The sequence below is a fragment of the Rhineura floridana genome, chromosome 8 (assembly GCF_030035675.1).
Source record: "Rhineura floridana isolate rRhiFlo1 chromosome 8, rRhiFlo1.hap2, whole genome shotgun sequence".
NCBI lineage: Eukaryota > Metazoa > Chordata > Lepidosauria > Squamata > Rhineuridae > Rhineura > Rhineura floridana.
The window spans coordinates 47,602,211-47,615,244 of record NC_084487.1 but is presented as its reverse complement, the minus strand read 5'-3'; the positions used below and the strand labels follow the sequence as shown (position 1 = coordinate 47,615,244).

Below are 13,034 nucleotides of genomic sequence, written 5' to 3'. Positions count from 1 at the left end.
CCTCATGCCAGGAGAGGAGCAAAGTGGGAGCAATTGGGCAGTATGCACCAGCATGTTGCTCATTCATATAAACTACTGTAGGCCGGAAAGTCTGGCTTATTGTTACATGCACATGCAACTTACGGTGCTTTGGGGTCATGCTCTGATGCATCTTCTCTCACCGTGGAAACAAATCCTCTACTTTTTGAACTCTTCTAGCCCTAGCTGTTAGTATATGGCCACATCCACACATTCCACTTTAAACAAACATGGCTTTCCCCAAAGAATCTTGGGAAGTGTAATATGTGTAGGGTGCTGGGAGTTGTTAGGAGCCCGTTATTCCCCTCACAGAGCCCCAGTTCCCAGAATTCTCAGGGAAGAGTGTCTGACTGTTAAACCACTCTGGCCATTGGAGCTCTGTCAGGGAAATAGGAGTCTCCTAATAACACTCAATACCCTTCACAAGCTACATTTCCCGGGATTCTTTGGGGAAAGCCAGCCAGCACAGGGAGATGTAGTCCACAACATTTAGAGAACAGCAGGCACATACAAATACTGACTTTTTCATATGGGGCAATTAGAGAGCCAGCTAGAATGGTTGTTTCAGAGGCCAACCAGCCAAAGCACCAGCATGTGAGTTTGAAGAACAGGCCACTGCTTATTCCCTGTTCTGCATATCCAAATGCTGTTCCATGCTCCTATAGCAAACAGGCTACACATTGTTAGGCTTCTTACTTCATCCATCATAGTAGGAGATTGCCCAACACAGAAAATGTATCATCACAGATTCCCATTCTGTTTCCAAACAAAACACAACCTTACAAGTGCATAGATAATGACACAAGAATTAACAGAGCCTGGTTCACACAGAGTGTGCAGCTTTTGTTGGAGAATGAATGGATCACAAGCAAATAGGCTAGTGTGTGACAGCAAGTCACCAGGGCCTTCTCTGTCAAATAATATCATCTGTGGAAGTGGTGCTGATGCCTGAAGCTCAGGGCAGGCTCTTTACCTAATCTCAATTACTATGGCTGATGCAGGAAAAATACATAATTATGGGTAAGAGAGGAGGTGGGACAACATTCAGCTGCAGGAAGAGGTAAGCTATTTTCCTTTGAACCTGTCACATTAGTTTGCATCCAGCAAAGGCATTGCACAAGCAGAACGACTTCTGATCATGCAATAGAACCTTCCCTCCCTCTCCTCCACCGTATCCTCTCTCATCTGCTCTGGGTTTTCTCCAAACCCTCCGGAACAAATTTGAGGGTGCAGGAGGGGGAGGGGACGTTCCATTGTGTGAGCAGAAGCCATCCCACTTGCACAATGACTTAGCTGAATGCAACCCATGGAAATGATTTCCTCTAATAACATCCCTCTCTTTCTGGCTTTTCTATTGCACTTTGAAGGCAAACACATTCAAGTGTTTTTGTCCTTTCCTGCCAAGGGCCCATCCCTTTTCATGAGGGCTTAGTTTGTACCATGCAGTTGTGCATGCACCATCTGTGTGTGACACAAAGGTATCTAATGACATCTGTCTTATCTGTTCGGGTCATATTTGTTATTATCAAAGTGCATATATTTGTAGTTGCATTTGCTAGCTGGTTAAAACAAAACAAAACACACTGCCATTTGTGCAATGGCAATTCCACGCCAGGTGAATCAGATGGAGCTGTGGTACTGAAGTCCACCCCAGCTGCTGGTGGGATGTGCAGGTAGGGTTGGTAGCCCTTTCATACAAGCACCACCACTAGCTGAGATAAAATAGTAACTTCTATCAAGAGGATTTCAGTTCTTCGCACACTAGGTGCTGAAGGGGACCACATAACAGCACACACATCTCAATTTCCTCAGCACAGTTAAACAATAACAACTTCCACTTTTAGGAAAATAAATGAATGTGGTCCTTGGGGAAGCAGCAGCAAATACAACGTTCCCTCAAGGATTGGATATTTTCAGATTAAATGACTATTAAACATTTTAAGGCTTTACAGCAGTTGAGATGCCTACAGGAACTGAAACAGTGCGGTGGTGACAAGGGGCAGGTTTATGAAATTCATTACCATCTCTGCACTGTACAATGCAATTTCAGTATCTAGCCACAGTTTCCTGTCATGCAACCTTCACGGAGGACTTGAAAGAATAGCACAGATCAGAATGACCCTGTTTTCTGGTCCCTGTCATCACATATTCCTGCTTAGCCTTGGACAAGAATAGGCTTTGACTGCAAACAGATGTCATGGCTACACTTAAGGAGCCTGAACCATATTTTTCTGACCATTCATATGAAGTGTGAGAGCTGGGTTTCTTCACAGACATTTCCACAGTGTTTCTTTCAGCAATTGCTTCATTTTTAAGAAAAAAGATGCCTAAGCTGAAACCTACCTTGAAATGAGGCAACAGCTTCCAGAGAGGTAGCCACGTTAGTCTGTGGCAGCCAAAACCAACAGAGTTTTGTAACACCTCTAAAACTAGCAAGTTTACAGTGGTGTTTGCTTTTGTGGACCAGCCTCCTACTCTCTAAGAACATAAGAACATAAGAAGAGCCTGCTGGATCAGGCCAGTGGCCCATCTAGTCCAGCATCCTGTTCTCACAGTGGCCAACCAGGTGCCTGGGGGAAGCCCACAAGCAGGACCCGAGTGCAAGAACACTCTCCCCTCCTGAGGCTTCCAGCAACTGGTTTTCAGAAGCATGCTGCCTCTGACTAGTGTGGCAGAGCACAGCCATCATGGCTAGTAGCCATTGATAGCCCTGTCCTCCATGAATTTGTCTAATCTTCTTTTAAAGCCATCCAAGCTGGTGGCCATTACTGCATCTTGTGGGAGCAAATTCCATAGTTTAACTATGCGCTGAGTAAAGAAGTACTTCCTTTTGTCTGTCCTGAATCTTCCAACATTCAGCTTCATTGAATGTCCACGAGTTCTAGTATTATGAGAGAGGGAGAAGAACTTTTCTCTATCCACTTTCTCAATGCCATGCATAATTTTATACACTTCTATCATGTCTCCTCTGACCCGCCTTTTCTCTAAACTAAAAAGCCCCAAATGCTGCAACCTTTCCTTGTAAGGGAGTCGCTCCATCCCCTTGATCATTCTGGTTGCCCTCTTCTGAACCTTTTCCAACTCTATAATATCCTTTTTGAGATGAGGCGACCAGAACTGTACACAGTATTCCAAATGCGGCCGCACCATAGATTTATACAACGGCATTATGATATCGGCTGTTTTATTTTCAATACCTTTCCTAATTATCCCTAGCATGGAATTTGCCTTTTTCACAGCTGCCGCACACTGGGTCGACATTTTCATCGTGCTGTCCACTACAACCCCGAGGTCTCTCTCCTGGTCGGTCACCGCCAGTTCAGACCCCATGAGCGTATATGTGAAATTCAGATTTTTTGCTCCAATATGCATAATTTTACACTTGTTTATATTGAATTGCATTTGCCATTTTTCTGCCCATTCACTCAGTTTGGAGAGGTCTTTTTGGAGCTCTTCGCAATCCCTTTTTGTTTTAACAACCCTGAACAATTTAGTGTCGTCAGCAAACTTGGCCACTTCACTGCTCACTCCTAATTCTAGGTCATTAATGAACAAGTTGAAAAGTACAGGTCCCAATACCGATCCTTGAGGGACTCCACTTTCTACAGCCCTCCATTGGGAGAACTGTCCGTTTATTCCTACTCTCTGCTTTCTGCTTCTTAACCAATTCCTTATCCACAAGAGGACCTCTCCTCTTATTCCATGACTGCTAAGCTTCCTCAGAAGCCTTTGGTGAGGTACCTTGTCAAACGCTTTTTGAAAGTCTAAGTACACTATGTCCACTGGATCACCTCTATCTATATGCTTGTTGACACTCTCAAAGAATTCTAATAGGTTACTGAGAGAGGACTTTCCCTTGCAGAAGCCATGCTGGCTCTGCTTCAGCAAGGCTTGTTCTTCTATGTGCTTAGTTAATCTAGCTTTAATAATACTTTCTACCAGTTTTCCAGGGACAGAAGTTAAGCTAACTGGCCTGTAATTTCCGGGATCCCCTCTGGATCCCTTTTTGAAGATTGGCGTTACATTTGCCACTTTCCAGTCCTCAGGCACGGAGGAGGACCCAAGGGACAAGTTACATATTTTAGTTAGCAGATCAGCAATTTCACCTTTGAGTTCTTTGAGAACTCTCGGGTGGATGCCATCCGGGCCCGGTGATTTGTCAGTTTTTATATTGTCCATTAAGCTTAGAACTTCCTCTCTCGTTACCACTATTTGTCTCAGTTCCTCAGAATCCCTTCCTGCAAATGTTAGTTCAGGTTCAGGGATCTGCCCTATATCTTCCACTGTGAAGACAGATGCAAAGAATTCATTTAGCTTCTCTGCAATCTCCTTATCGTTCTTTAGTACACCTTTGACTCCCTTATCATCCAAGGGTCCAATTGTCTCCCTAGATGGTCTCCTGCTTTGAATGTATTTATAGCATTTTTTGTTGTTGGTTTTTATGTTCTTAGCAATGTGCTCCTCAAATTCTTTTTTAGCATCCCTTATTGTCTTCTTGCATTTCTTTTGCCAGAGTTTATGTTCTTTTTTATTTTCTTCATTCGGAAAAGACTTCCATTTTCTGAAGGAAGACTTTTTGCCTCTAAGAGCTTCCTTGACTTTGCTCGTTAACCATGCTGGCATCTTCTTGGCCCTGGCGGTACCTTTTCTGATCTGCGGTATGCACTCCAGTTGAGCTTCTAATATAGTGTTTTTAAACAACTTCCAAGCATTTTCGAGTGATGTGGCCCTCTGGACTTTGTTTTTCAGCTTTCTTTTTACCAATCCCCTCATTTTTGTGAAGTTTCCTCTTTTGAAGTCAAATGTGACCGTGTTGGATTTTCTTGGCAATTGGCCAGTTACATGTATGTTTAATTTAATAGCACTGTGGTCACTGCTCCCAATCGGTTCAACAACACTTACATCTCGCACCAGGTCCCGGTCCCCACTGAGGATTAAGTCCAGGGTTGCCGTCCCTCTGGTCGGTTCCATGACCAACTGGTCTAGGGAATAGTCATTTAGAATATCTAGAAACTTTGCTTCTTTGTCATGACTGGAACACATATGCGGCCAGTCTATGTCCGGGTAGTTGAAGTCACCCATTACTACCACATTTCCTAGTTTGGATGCTTCCTCAATTTCATATCTCATCTCAAGGTCTCCCTGAGCATTTTGATCAGGGGGACGATAGATCGTTCCCAGTATTAGGTCCCTCCTGGGGCATGGTATCACCACCCACAACGATTCTGTGGAGGAGTCCGCCTCTTTTGGGGTTTCGAGCTTGCTGGATTCAATGCCTTCTTTCACGTATAGAGCGACTCCGCCACCAATACGTCCTTCCCTGTCCTTCCAATATAGTTTATATCCAGGGATAACCGTATCCCACTGGTTTTCTCCATTCCACCAGGTCTCGGTTATGCTCACTATATCAATGCTCTCCTCTAAGACCAAGCACTCCAGTTCTCCCATCTTGGTTTGGAGGCTCCTAGCATTAGCGTACAGGCACTTGTAAGCAGTGTCTCTCTTCAAGTGTCTTTGGCACTTGTGGTTTGGCCTGTAGTAATTTTGCTCTTCTGAATTTATATGCTGTGCCCCTGCTCTCGCAATGCCTACTTCTACTCCTACCCCTTTTAAAATTTCATCATTTCTTTGGTCTTTATCCCAGGGGGGAGGTTTATTCCGAACCGGACCTTTCTCAGCTCCTGTCGGGTTTCCCCCCTCAGTCAGTTTAAAAGCTGCTCTGCTACCTTTTTAATTTTAAGTGCCAGCAGTCTGGTTCCATTCTGGTTCAAGTGGAGCCCGTCCCTTTTGTACAGGCCCGGCTTGTCCCAAAATGTTCCCCAGTGCCTAACAAATCCAAACCCTTCCACCCGACACCATCGTCTCATCCGCGCATTGAGACTGCGAAGCTGGACCTGTCTGGCTGGTCCTGCGCGTGGAACCGGTAGCATTTCAGAGAAAGCCACCTTGGAGGTCCTGGCTTTCAGCATCCTACCTAGCAACCTAAATTTTGCTTCCAGGACCTCACGGCTGCATTTCCCCATGTCGTTGGTGCCAACGTGCACCACGACCACTGACTCCTTCCCAGCACTGTCTACCAAACTATCTAAACGACGGGCGATATCCGCAACCTTCGCACCAGGCAGGCAAAACACCTTGCGGTCTACACGCCCATCACACACCCCACTGTCTATGTTCCTAATGATCGAATCACCCACTACAAGGATCCCTCCACCCCCTGGAGATATATCCTCGGCACGAGAGGATAGCTGCTCATCCCCCAAGGAATGGGTCCCTTCTAAGGGATCGTTTCCCTCTTCCTCAGCTGGATGCTCTCCTTCCCCGAGACCATCGTTGTCCATGATAGCAGGAGAGCTATCATCGTTGGAGTGGACACAGCTATAACGTCCCTGAAGGCCTCCTCCACACACCTCTCTGCCTCTCTCAGCTTTTCCAGGTCCACCACCTTGGCCTCAAGGAAACGAAGTCACTCCCGGAGAGCCAGAAGCTCATTGCACCGAGAGCACACCCACGACTTCTGTCCAACAGGCAGATAGTCGTACATGCTGCAGGTGGTGCAAAACACTGGAAAGCCCCCACACCCCTGCTGGTTTCTTACCTGCATAGTTTTGTTTAAGGTTTATTACGTCAATGGGTTGGAGACATTCAGTTGTGTCAGGCATGGGCTGGGTTTATTTTATGAAACTTGAAGGGCCATAGCTCAGTGATACAGCATCTGCATTGCATGCAGAAAGTCCCAGGTTCAATCCCCAGCCTCTCCAGGTAGGGCTTGTGGGTGTGTCTTGGTCTGAAACCCTGGAGACCCGCTGACAATGTAGACAATTCTGAGCTAGATGGATGGTCTGACTCAGTATAAGGCAGCTTCCTATGTTCCTAAATTTTGCTTTTGTTCACATTTGCGTACGGAAATCTGAAGTGGATTCTAGTTCAGGAAAGCAAATACCATAATAAACTGGTTAGTCTTTAAGGTGCTACAATAATTCTTTGTTCTTTTGAACTGCAGCAAACAAAGATGGCTCCCCTCTGGAAACATGGTGTGTTTTTCCCCCTTAGCACTCCTGCTATAACAACTGAGTTGAGGGAGAAATTCCTCAGGTAAAGTCTTATCACAGAGATGCAGTGCAGGGAAGAGTTCCAGCAGTTCAACTTTTGCCTGTTATGCAGTTGTTAAAAGGCACAAGAGACCTGCTTTAAAACTTTCTTAGGAAGCCATCCCTTCTCTGCTGCTGCTTCTAATCCAGGGCTGAGGAAGATGTTGACTTCCAAATGCTGTTGGACTATGCTAGCTAGGAATGATGGAAGCTATAGTTCAACAAGATCTAGGGGGAACAGCTTCCCCACCCCTCCTCTAATCGGAGATGCATGACGCTTGGTTGCAGCCTCTGTTGGTAAACATATTGTGTGTTTCACAAGCATCCTCTTCTATATTAGGCATCTACATATTTTTGGACTACGCTTTGGTACTGAGAGCAGATCCAGCTTGAGAATCATGGAGGCAAAGCAGGGCTCTCACCCACTCTCCATATCACAATCAAATAATTAAACGATGCCCGCACACCCTTTGCTCTTCTTGCCTCTTATTTTGAGACCACACAGAATAGACAGAGGAGTCCTTTAGAGCTGGGCTGTGTGCAGAATACGCTTGTGTGTGCACACACCAGCATCCAGCCCAACCATGACTTGACGGAGAGATCTCCTTCCAGGGAGAAGAATGAGACTGCACAGACCTCCAGTGCCACTGGGGACCCTGAAAATGCCATTGTCAAAAACAGCCCAGGATATCCAGACCTAGTGACACTTTGCCTGCCCCCCCAACAACTCCTCATACCACACCTGAACCCGTCTCTCTCAAACCCAGACTCTTCCTTCACCCCCGTCCCCTCAGAGCAGACACAGCATCAGGCCCAGCAAGAAATCCAGAGCTGGTAGAAGAGTGCTTGCCTGGCAACCACAAGGGTCTACTCAGGAGGAGGGAGAAGCCAGACAAGGGCCAAGTGTGCATTGGGACCCAGCAGATGACCAGAAAGAGGGAGGAGCTGCTGCCTAAGAGGATATAAACCTCCCAGTCGCCTGCGCCTTTGCTGGAATGACAACTCCCTAAGCAGCTCTTCATGCCTTCTTTCCTGAGCAGGAAACTAACAAGGGGACTCTGTTATGGGTGGGTGAGGCAGGCATGGCAACCTTGAGCCTGGCAACCAAGAGGTCTTCTGTATCTTTAAAAGTTGTGCAGGGGGGAGGGAGAATTCCACCTTGTGGTTTTTCTCATTACAGGGTTGCAAGAACACCTGCACTTGGCTGACTTTCTCTTCTCCTAAAGATACAGGATCAGTCTCAGGCCAGGAACCTGGCAACCCTAAAGAGGTAAGGAGAGTGAAAACTATTTGGCTTTAGAAAATAATCTGTCAATCAGGTGCACTGACACATAACTTCACTGGCGCAGTTCTAAAGCTTTAACAACATACACTTTGTCAGCTCTACACTGCAGCAGCAGTGTCAGGGGGGGGCTGGAAATTCCTGGGTCTTTGGCAGGGAAGGAAAGTCCTTAGCCAGCAGTCAGGTTGTAAATCTGCCAGGCCTATCCGAAGCGTACTTGCCGAGTCAGAAGTCTAGAAGCGAGGTCAGTGGAGGTCCGGGATCAATTGCCAAGGAGGTCAGTCAAAGAGATGCTGCAGGGAAACTAGGTCTACACAAAGCCACGCCTGATGTTGCAGTCAGCAACAAGCTGCAGCCAAGGTGTGCCTTATAAAGAGCAGGATGGACAGCAGGTGTGAGCCCTCAGCGTTTGGGCCTTAAGGAGACAGGCCTGCCTCTCTTCTGCCTGACCTTCTGCTGTCTACGTTCTGCAGGCGAGGGGGGAGTATCCTGTTCACTGTCTGTGTCTGGCTGCAGGGCCTCTGCTGTCCCTGGGGTGCTCTGCAGCTGAGGGGCAGAAGGAGCTGGATTCTCAGGAGGCTCCTCCGTGTCTCCTGCTGCTCCTGGGTCTGCTGCTGTTACTCCCGAGTCGTCCTCATCTGAGGAGTCCTCTGACAGGGCCATGACACACTTTATGTCTACCAGCAGCAGGGGTTTCCTTAAAGGCAATATCACCTCTGCCTTCCATTTTATTGCTCAGACGTCCTGTCTTTGTTGCCACTTTCCAAGACAAAATTATTCTGCCTTCACATAACACTCTGACACGATGAGAAGACAAAGAGAGAACATGGCTGATGCCCAGAGCAGAATGACCTTATTCTAGCATCCTATGTTGGGAATCCCACCAGAGGATTAATCTTGAATAGCAGAACAGGAACAGGCCCACCTCCAAGACTCTGCCAACTTGGTTTTGCTTCTAGAGAGGGGTGCGTGGGGAGGGAAAAAGAAAGATGGGATGGCAGGGACCATTCAAAGCATATTGCATTCCAGAGCAGTTTGTGGAGAATGCAGCATGGAGGTGGGTGTCCCTCATCTGTCACAGAACTGCAGTCATCTTTGGGGCCGAAGGTTTCAAGTCATGTTGAACTGGCAAGCTTTAAACTCCCAAGAGGGTTTTTTTTAAAATAAACTGTATTTGCTTTAAATACATATCATATTTGCATAAGGTAGGCAGACAAAAATGTATTCTAAAACATAAGAAAGATGTCAATGGAGATATATTTAATGTTAATCCTACTCAGAGTAGAACCACTGAAGTTAATAGACAGCTATTTCCAGTCTACTCTGAGTAGGACTTACGTTAAACCCAGTAGTAGCATATATGGAAAATGGACTGCCTTCAAGTCGATCCCGACTTATGGGTGACCCCATGAATAGGGTTTTAATGATAAGCGGTATTCAGAGGGGGTTTACCATTGCCCCCCTCTGAGGCTGAGAGGCAGTGACTGGCCCAAGGTCACCCAGTGAGCTTCATGGCTATGTGGGGATTCAAACCCTGGTCTCCCAGGTCGTAGTCCAACACCTTAACCACTATGCCACACTGGCTCTCATTAGCATATATACACACAAGTTATCTTGCAGTTTAAGTAATATCTCTATTACTTTATTATTAGTATTACTTTAATATATCTTCCATTGCAGTTGTTTTTTCTTATTTAAAATGTGTAACAGATTTTGCATGCATCTACCTGTACAATAAACCCTCTTAATATACTGGGTTGTATTCAACTAAGTTCTACTCAGAGTAGACCCATTGAAATGAATGAACTTAAATCAGTCATGTCCATTAACTTCAACATGTCTACTCTGAGGGCTCATCCAGATGACTGCAAAATGTGTGACACGCCCGCTATGTGTGTTCATTATTTTTCGGTCGTCCAAATGATGTCTCGCGCTGTTACGCATTTTTGCGGGTTAAATCCACTCCTTGCAATACTGGCAAAAATGAGATTTGCTGTTTAAAATCGGGAATCATCCGCTGTGCCTTCAGGAGGTAGGATGCAATACCGCAGACTTTACAGCTGATGGGTGGTTCTTGGGTGTTTCCCCTTGCCCCTTCTCCTCATTCCAGCCAATCACGTATCTGCACTTTTGCGCATGTGCGAGAATAAGCCCGGGAAAATTGAACCAATCATCGCAGTGGTGGGGTGTTGGGGGGGGTTCTGCAACTACTGCGCAGATGCATTGTATTTTTTGCCAGCCTGCAAACTGGGCGGCCGCTCTGGGTGAGATCTGCAATGCACAGCAAGGGAGAAAGGGGCTGCTGGTCGGTTTCACGCCTGCCTCCAAAAGCTTTGTCAATTTCATTCTACTGGCTGGGGTTTTTGTTTCAAATCATTTCGCTGGGGGAAGCAAAGGGAGAAGGAGGGGTGTGTGACACCTTTCTTGCTTTTTTGGAGAAATAAGTGCGAGATACACACACTGGCAATTGCACTTATTTCTCCAAAAAAGCAAGAAACGTATCACACACACCCTCCTTCTCCCTTTCCTTCCTACCACAAAATGATTTGAAACAAAAACTCCAGCAAGTAGAATGAAATTGACAAAGCTTTCTGGAGGCAGGCTGAAACCGACCACCCCCCTCCTTCTCCCTTTCCTTCCAAAGGCGAGAACTCCTTTACAGCCATATTGTGCTTCGTTGCAAAGGGGGAGAGGAGCATACGTCATTTTTTTGCTGACCAATTGGTTGATAGAGGGAGGTTTTAGAAGCGGAGCTTGGAAAAAGCAAAAAGAATGTAGGGATCTTACCACTGTGTGTGCGGGTGCAAAAAACCTTTTTTTTAATTGGGAAAGAGCGAACTAAAAGGCAAAGTAAGGACTATCAGATGACAAACCGAACATGGAAACCGTGGATTATCCCGCTCCGTTTGGATAAGCCCTGAGTATGAGTAGCACTGAATAGTTCCTTCTTTTTTATGGGTGTGGATTACTTATTAACTTTGCCAACTGGTATCATGATGCTATCCAAGGGAGATCCTTTTGATGCTTTAACCTCTCCCTGTGCCCTTTTTTGGGGTTGTTGTTTTTGCCCAATTAAATGCACATGTCCTGGATATGCCTTTGTTTTCTTTAATCTATCAAAAGAACATCAGCCACAATTGAGGGAGTAGAAAATGCATCTATATGGGAAAGGCAAAAAACAGAGCACCGGGACATAAGAATTGCAGGCAGGGGTATTATTTGTGCAGCTAAAGATGGCAGCCAACCCAAAATAGACTCCCATTTTCTATACAGGCACTCTTTCAGGTTACACATTAGTGACATACATTCAAATTGGGGTGCTATGAACCCAACCTATCTCCATCCAAGAACTCATAGAATCATAGAATGATCCAGTATGGGAATGTTGAAAATGCGGGTCAACTGAATTTAATAGCATTACTATTTTACTGAGTTACTTCTGCCCTCTCCTGGCCAATAAAAAAGTAAAAAACAAAACAGCCTGTCCCTGCTGTGGTGCGCTGGTCAGTATGTGAATAATGGAAATAAGGAAAGTTGGTTTTACCTGTGAATTCCTCTCCTGGGATGTGTCAGACTCCATTGACTGGTACTCACCTCCTCTTAGGCATGTTGCAGAATGGCACCAAGAGGAGGAAAAGCTTCTCCTCAGCTTCCAGACCATAGCTAGAGCCTGGAGAAAGCCCTGAATTCCACTAGCCGTATCAAGAAAATTGGAAACCGATCTCAAACACAGAACATATACGGCTTAGGTCCAGGCTATCTATCAGACCGTATCTCCCTGTATGAACCTGCCCGGGCCCTGAGATCTTCAGGAGAGGCCCTTCTCTCAATACCCACTCCCTCTCAAGTACGACTGGTGTGGACGCGTGATAGGGCCTTCTCTTTTTTTTTTTTTTCAATAATTTTTATTCAGAGTTTCATAAAACATACAAGACAAAATCATAAAACATTCAAAGACAAAAAACAAAATCAAAAATAGTTAAACAAAAAGAAAAAAAGAAAAAAAAAACAAAAATAAAAAATAAAGAGTAAAATATTGACTTCCCATTTGTCAAAGATCAAATCAGTTATAAGTCTATAATATATAACAATCCTGTCTCTTAAGTCATATTATAAAATCACTTTCCTCCAGTAGTTATCTTACTTAATCATCAAATCTCATAAACATTACTTTATTCTTTCCACAAAAAGTCAAAGAGAGGTTTCAATTCTTTAAGAAATATATCTATCAATTTTTTTTTCCAGATAAGCATATCGATTAATCCATCTCATTACTAATTATGATAATCTTATTGTCATAACCATAGTCAAAATAAACATTTCAATTAATCCATCACATCAGAATCTGTTAGGTTCAATAATTTCAGTAGCCATTGTTCTATTATCTCTATTAGTTCCATTTTCCATCTTCCATCTTCAGTAGTCTTGTTAAGTCCAGTAATTTCAATATCCAATCTTCCATTATCAGTATTCCATAATAATCTTGCTGTCAAAGCCATAGTCATATAGTAAGAGTCTGATGGGGATTACCTCTATCCCAAATATTTTCTTGCCATCCATTCTGAATAGGTTGCTGAAATACTGCTGTAAAATCATATCTCTGTTCTTTTTTTCAAAATACACTGGGTCATCTCTTAAAAGTT

The 13,034-nt window shown here is 44.9% G+C and overlaps 1 long non-coding RNA gene across 1 annotated transcript in view; it reads right to left on the bottom strand.

The window, feature by feature from the left end:
• LOC133363407 (uncharacterized) overlaps nt 1-8,860 on the bottom strand; it is a 29,039-nt gene extending 20,179 nt beyond the window's left edge. Inside the window, exon 1 of the long non-coding RNA XR_009757670.1 lies at nt 8,609-8,860. This is a non-coding gene — a long non-coding RNA (uncharacterized LOC133363407). The remainder of the gene's footprint in view (nt 1-8,608) is intronic.
• Nucleotides 8,861-13,034: the final 4,174 nt, after the last annotated feature.